We start from the raw sequence: 6,958 nt of genomic DNA, 5'->3' as shown, positions 1-6,958 counted from the left end.
AACATACATAAAACATTCTCAATAATAATATATCTTCTGCCTTCTTCCAGCACAACCACCTGGCATACCAGAGATTTGCAAAAAGTCACTTAACTCATGCCCCGTCGACGGTGGCCTCGAACTTTTCATTATCGGCAAAAACTTTCTCAAAGATACGCATGTTTTGTTTCAAGAAACCTTCGAGAATGGACCGCCAAGTGATGCTGCAACAGAGCTAGCCGTACGCCAGCATTTAGGTGGCGCTTTATGGGAACAAACAGTGCTACCTGATAAGGAATATCTGCAACAAGTAAGATATGCAGTGGCTTTGTGGAGATATCGCATGAATATTAACGACTAATTTACTTATTTTTTCAGACGCACCTTATATGTGTTGTACCACCTTACATTCATCAGAATATACTCAAGCCGGTTACTGTGCAGTTGGTAATTATTTCCAGTGGCAAAAAGAGTGAGCCTCACACATTCGTTTACACGCCGAAGGGCAGTTATTCGACCTTGGCAGCTGCTACGACACTAAGTACTGGCTTACATAGTAGCTTATCAGTGGCACAAGGTATTTATTTGTTTATTTTACATTTAGATTTTAAAATGAAAATTTATTTAAAAAGAAAAAACCGAAGTTCAAATTAACGCTTAGTAAAGTCGCAAGCTTTTTAGGGCAACGAGAGAATGTATTAATCGAAAAGGCAAATTGGTAGGTCAGGTAGGCTAGCAGGTAGGCAGAATTTGACATGCGTTTTGTTTTTTTTTTTTNAACGCTTAGTAAAGTCGCAAGCTTTTTAAGGCAACGAGAGAATGTATTAATCGAAAAGGCAAATTGGTAGGTCAGGTAGGCTAGCAGGTAGGCAGAATTTGACATTCCTTTTTTTTTTTTTTTTTTGAATGGACAATGCAGCGACAAAAAATTGCAAGTTAATAAAGTTTATTTTAGGTAATATTTATTTCGTTTTGAATGCTAGGTTAGTGATGCAGAAATTAGAAACTAAGGGCAGTATGCAAAGAAGTAGATACTTATTTAAAAAGAAAACAGTTGTCACAACCTAAACGTTGCAGCACAGCGCTAATAATAGCAGCTTAATTTTTTTTTTAGGTACCGTAAAATTTACTGCGATATTTCATGAATACATATATGGCAATAATTTTTATCGTTTACATATTAATTTGTAATTTTAGAAACAAAAAATCAGAATCTCTTTCATAGGTAAAATCGGATTTTTTAATATGTATTAATAAATTCTTATATTTTCGATTGGCAAGTTTTGAAACGTAAAAGAAAAAAGTAATACCTAGAACTGCAATAGACGCAAAATCTTGAAGAATCATTATTAATACAGTCATGTGAAGAAAATTAAGACCGCAAAAAGGATATCTAAAGATCTGCTATGCTTCTGTACCTAATCCAAAGCCTTGGAGACATTAAATACATTTTTGGGTAATTTAAAAACTAGACATTAATTTATGGCTATTCAAAAGATGCCATCATTTTTGGTAATTTGAAAAGTTAATTTTGAATCTAGACATATAAATCTGACACTCAAAAGGTGGATAAATCCTTTTGCCTTTGAAAATTTAATATAAAATATCTACACTAAAAAGTAGACAAGTAGGCTATTGAACTGTAAAAAGTGGACATGTGAACGGGTTCATTTAAATGAATCTCCCCTTTTTACCATACTTTTGCTGCTCGATAGTTTTCCCGTTTTCAAATGCAAAAGATTTATACCCACTTTTCACCATAAATTTTATATGTCTAAATGCAAAAAAAATGTATGTCCAATTTTTAAATGAAAAAAATAATAATAAATGTATGCCCAGTTTTATCATTCATTTGAAGCATATATACATATGTACGCCAATGAAAATAGTTGTGGTTAAATCGATTGATCTACTATAAATTGATTCCATCTACTAATTTTCCTCGCATTTTTTAGCTTTTGCTATAAAGTTGTGGTTCTAAGAGTTTTGAGATTTTAAAGCTGGCTGTTGAAAATTTTCTTGTTAGCTATATCCTTCATCTTTTACACATGACTATATTATTGTTATTATATACACATTTGCAAAACACAAAAAAATATTATCTCAAAAAACCCCTCAACTTGAAATATCGCATAAATTTTACTTAATTTCTAAGTGCGACGACGAAAATTAATTTTAAGTGCGCAAACTATATAATAGTAAAATTACTATTTACATATTTTAAAAATTAAGTAACAACAAAACAATCTGCGATTCCGTCAAGAAGCTATTGCAAAAAAAAAAAAGAAAAATAGTTATACACTTTTATTTTCCGGATTTTCCACGTACATACATATCTTCCGCTGAGGACATGCTATATGTAAACTACCACAGAAGCAACTTCAAAGCTAACCAAAGCAAGCAACGCAGTACAGAAGAAAAAAAAATATTTTTTGTTTCAAGTTTCTCTACAACTTTAAATCACTGCTACAACGTCAACGCAGCTGGCCGCCACCGTCATCGCCGAATTTAATCCAGACAACTTTGAGGTGTGATTGTGATTGGATTCGTTAATAAATGTCTTGTACTTCATATATAAATATATATATTTGTATAGGAGCCGTTTTATTGCCGATTCCATATGGCTGAATATTCTTTTCGTTAAAAGTAGCGGTTGGTTTAATATTTCCTTTGTTAGTTTCGGTAGTCGGTAGTCGTTTTACTCAAGTATCGAATTCCTTGATTTTGTTATGTTGCACAATCGGAAAACTGTATTTTGCTAACGGTTGAGAAAAAGCCGAAGTGCTGTTCACTCTCCAACGGAGTTTGCTGGTGTGCATGATTGGCGATTGAATGAATGGATCAGCAGAGTTTTCTTGGTTACATTTGGCATGCGGTAGACCGCCAACTATACAGCATCTAAAAAATTACAAAAAAAAAACATTACATTTTATTTTTTATTCTACACCCCAAATTTATAATGACTTCACAGCAGTCAGCTAGATGAGCCTTTAAAACAACTACCAACTCAGTTTCCGCCAACTACTTGATTTGCAGTTGATAACATCTGTAGCTCTNATTTATTCTACACCCCAAATTTATAATGACTTCACAGCAGTCAGCTAGATGAGCCTTTAAAACAACTACCAGCTCAGTTTCCGCCAACTACTTGATTTGCAGTTGATAACATCTGTAGCTCTNTATATGGCTGAATATTCTTTTCGTTAAAAGTAGCGGTTGGTTTAATATTTTCTTTGTTAGTTTCGGTAGTCGGTAGTCGTTTTGCTCAAGTATCGAATTCCTTGATTTTGTTATGTTGCACAATCGGAAAACTGTATTTTGCTAACGGTTGAGAAAAAGCCGAAGTGCTGTTCACTCTCCAACGGAGTTTGCTGGTGTGCATGATTGGCGATTGAATGAATGGATCAGCAGAGTTTTCTTGGTTACATTTGGCATGCGGTAGACCGCCAACTATACAGCATCTAAAAAATTACAAAAAAAAAACATTACATTTTATTTTTTATTCTACACCCCAAATTTATAATGACTTCACAGCAGTCAGCTAGATGAGCCTTTAAAACAACTACCAACTCAGTTTCCGCCAACTACTTGATTTGCAGTTGATAACATCTGTAGCTCTGTTTAAAAAATTTAGAAGAAAACAACGCTAACAAATTGGATATTCACTGTACGAAGGCTTCATTTTTCAACAAGCAAAAACGTCGATAATTAAACTTTATTTACATACATACATATGTGCATATGTATGTATTTTGAAAATAAGACCTGCATTTTATTTGATAGGCAGCTTTTCAACGTATGTTTTTAACAGTACATACTCGGTTTTCACTTGATTGCTTTTGTGATTAGGATGTGCAATCACAAAAAAAAAAGATAAATACTATTCCAAAATGTGACAAGATCAAAAACGTTAACCCTTCAAAATATGGTTAAACGGATTAAAGAGTGTATGTCACAAAAAAAAAAGTCCTCTGTGTTCTAAATATTTGAGGCCTAAAGAAAAAAATAAAGAATATTTAAAAAAAAAATCTTACAATAAAAACAATAATCAGCAAATCACAAATAATGAGCTAAGTCATTAACTCATCAAAAGGATTTTGTTCAACACTAATCACAAAATATTTTTACTTTATTTTCCCCTTCTCTTAGCAATTTAGGTAAAATTGTGGTTGATATCAAATGAATTCAAAAGCGATATTCTATTCATACCTATAATGAGAATGCATAATAGTACTTCAAGCTGTTTCAATGTTGACAATTGCAAATGTTGCGCGCGTCGAACGATGCCATAACCATAAACCAAACAAAAAAACAAAAACTTCGTTACTTTGCAAATGCACAAATGCGAAACACTTGAACGCCTTGAATGAAATATACGCGTAAACCTAGAATAAAAAAAAAAAAAACAAATCAAAATCCAAAACATAAAATATTTAATTGTAAAAGAGATCTAACGAAAGAACGGCTCTGTAGTCAGTCTCGCTGTTTATGTTGCTGTTGCGGTCGTCAAAGTGACTTTTTGTCCAACACATATTGCCGCCTGCACCAACTGCATACATAACCAACATACAGACACTATTTGTTGCAACGGGATGCATGCTTGCAGTTGTGGTCGTTAAGAGAAATGCTGAAGTGGCTAGGAAGGAAGTTGCACCTCCTATTGCACCAGCGAAGCGAACTATTTAAAACACAAGCAAAGGAATAGACAACATATACACTTATGGACAAAAAAAAAAAAAACAAAAAAATAAAGTAGAGTCATGTGAAGGGAAACGAGAAGGAGTCATACTATATTCAGCCTACCAACATTTCATTGCCATCCGCGTTACACCACTTCACTTCACAAGTTGTAGCTGCCTGCTGTGCCGCCAAAAGCCGTCACCATCCACCCAGCACGTTTCGTCTAAACAGGTCTCGTCTCGTCTCGCCTTGCCTAGCTCATCTCGTTACACCTGCTGCATCTGCTTCATCAACTGTACATTAGGGTACTGGTTTATAGAACAAAACAAACAATATTTCAAACAAAATTTTTTCCTCAAGCCATTTTTTTACTTCATTATTTTCTTAAACTAGAATACATAACTTAGTATTCGAATCTGTCTTTTTTTAATATATTTAAGCCACTTGTCTCCTAAATAGTACATACTAAAATACCCTACTTGCATATTATTGTTACTCTAATAGAAACATACTACTCACTCCTTTTTTTGTAATATCTTTTTCACAAATTCATATTTTACCATTCCAGCTTCTTTTTTTGCGCGATTAAATTTTAATTTCAAAGCAATTGTTATAGAATCATACTATAGTACATCATTGAGAGCATTTATTTATAATTTAGTAACTCTATCCAATTAAATTTTAGTATTGCAAAATGTAAAAAAAACTATAACTTCTAGAGCCAAAAATTTTGAATGGTAAAATATTATGCCATTCAAAAAATGCCAAGCATAAAAGCATTCAATTATTATTTTTATTTACGCTATGATGAAAGTTGCTTAATGCTATCTTTGTCATCTAAAGCTTATTGGAAATCTGGCGTAACCGTTGAAAAAATTGAGAAAAAGTTTAAGAAAATTGTATTAACTGTAAAAGTTCAAATTAGAAATTTTTGAAATGAAGCACAAAATTGTTATGTAAATATCGAGCCCTAACCTCCAAAAAGATGTAAGCGACATTTTTTTAATTTTATTTTTTAGTGCATCACACATAAAATTTTGAAAAAAAAAATGTCGCTTACATTTTTTTGGCGGTTAGGGCTCGATATTATATTTCAGAAATTTAGAAAGAACAATTTTAAATTTTAGCCGTTGTACAGCTTTATTAAGCAGAATTAATTGTTTATAAAAATATTTCAAGATTCTATAACAATACATTTCATCAATATTCATCACACTTACGGTGCTCTGCAATCAGAATTTGTACAACAAAAAAGTTAAATAATACAAAAAAATTTGAATCCAAGAATGTTTTCCAAAACTCACTTGCGGACCTTTTTCCCATAATTTTCCAGCCGAAATTAAAATTTTTTGAAAGAGTCAAACATTTTTCGATTCTTTTTAACAAGTATGTACATTTTTTGACCAGTAATTTTTACCAAGTACATTTGTTTTACAAAACTTTTCTCGTGAGCTATTTTTGTATTATTGTCTTAAGGCAGTGTCGCACGATTGGGCATTCGCCCAAAATTGGGTGCGAATCCCGGTCATGTGAATGCACAAATATTTTTTCTTTATCGCAATCAGGAAAAAAAATTTGTTCAAATTTTTCCAATAGAAGTTCGCTGTATTGTACCAATCGTGTGACTACAAATTTAATCCCATATATATATATGTATATATTCCATTCCATATGTACTAGTTGTGAAGTCCATTTAGCTCCATCGCGTCAGGTTATTATCCTATCCTCAAAAAGGCTGGCGGATATTATTTGACAGGAATTTCAGTTAAAATTTTTTAAACTATCGAAAAAGATCATAGCCACAATATACTGATTAAATTTGACAAAAAATAGTAAAAATCCAAAATTAACGATTATTCTTAATCGGAATAATAAAAAAATAAATAACGATTTTGCAATGAACCAAAAATAAAAAATCTTAATATTTATTTAAGGGTTAAAAATTAAACAATAACGAATAAAATTTAAATATCATATTTATTTCTTTTAAGTTCACACAATGTTTTACTAAATACCATTTTTGTGTTTACCTGATGTCGATATGAAATACATAAGTAATGGCGACAAAGAATTGATATTTACATGGACGTCGACAACCATAACAGGGCTGATCGTTCACTTTCATGATTATTTTTCTATTTCTATTCTGTTAACATTTTAATTATTTCATTTTCTTCATTTTTCTTAAATACGCACGCACAGTTTTACTATATTTTTTTATGACTCAGCTTTTATATATACATACATAATTTTTACGCTCACGAATGTAATTTTTCTTAGCCTAGGACTTTTATTTCCT

The 6,958-nt window shown here is 32.0% G+C and overlaps 1 protein-coding gene across 5 annotated transcripts in view; it reads left to right on the top strand.

The window, feature by feature from the left end:
• NFAT (nuclear factor of activated T cells 3) overlaps positions 1 to 6,958 on the top strand; it is a 92,737-nt gene that overhangs the window by 56,221 nt on the left and 29,558 nt on the right. The window lies entirely within an intron of this gene.

This window comes from Rhagoletis zephyria, unplaced genomic scaffold, assembly GCF_001687245.7.
Source record: "Rhagoletis zephyria isolate East Lansing unplaced genomic scaffold, Rhagoletis_zephyria_1.1 Rzeph_scaffold_00350, whole genome shotgun sequence".
Classification (NCBI taxonomy): Eukaryota; Metazoa; Arthropoda; class Insecta; order Diptera; family Tephritidae; genus Rhagoletis; species Rhagoletis zephyria.
The sequence above is the reverse complement of the archived record's forward strand: the minus strand, read 5'-3'. Positions and strand labels throughout refer to the sequence as shown.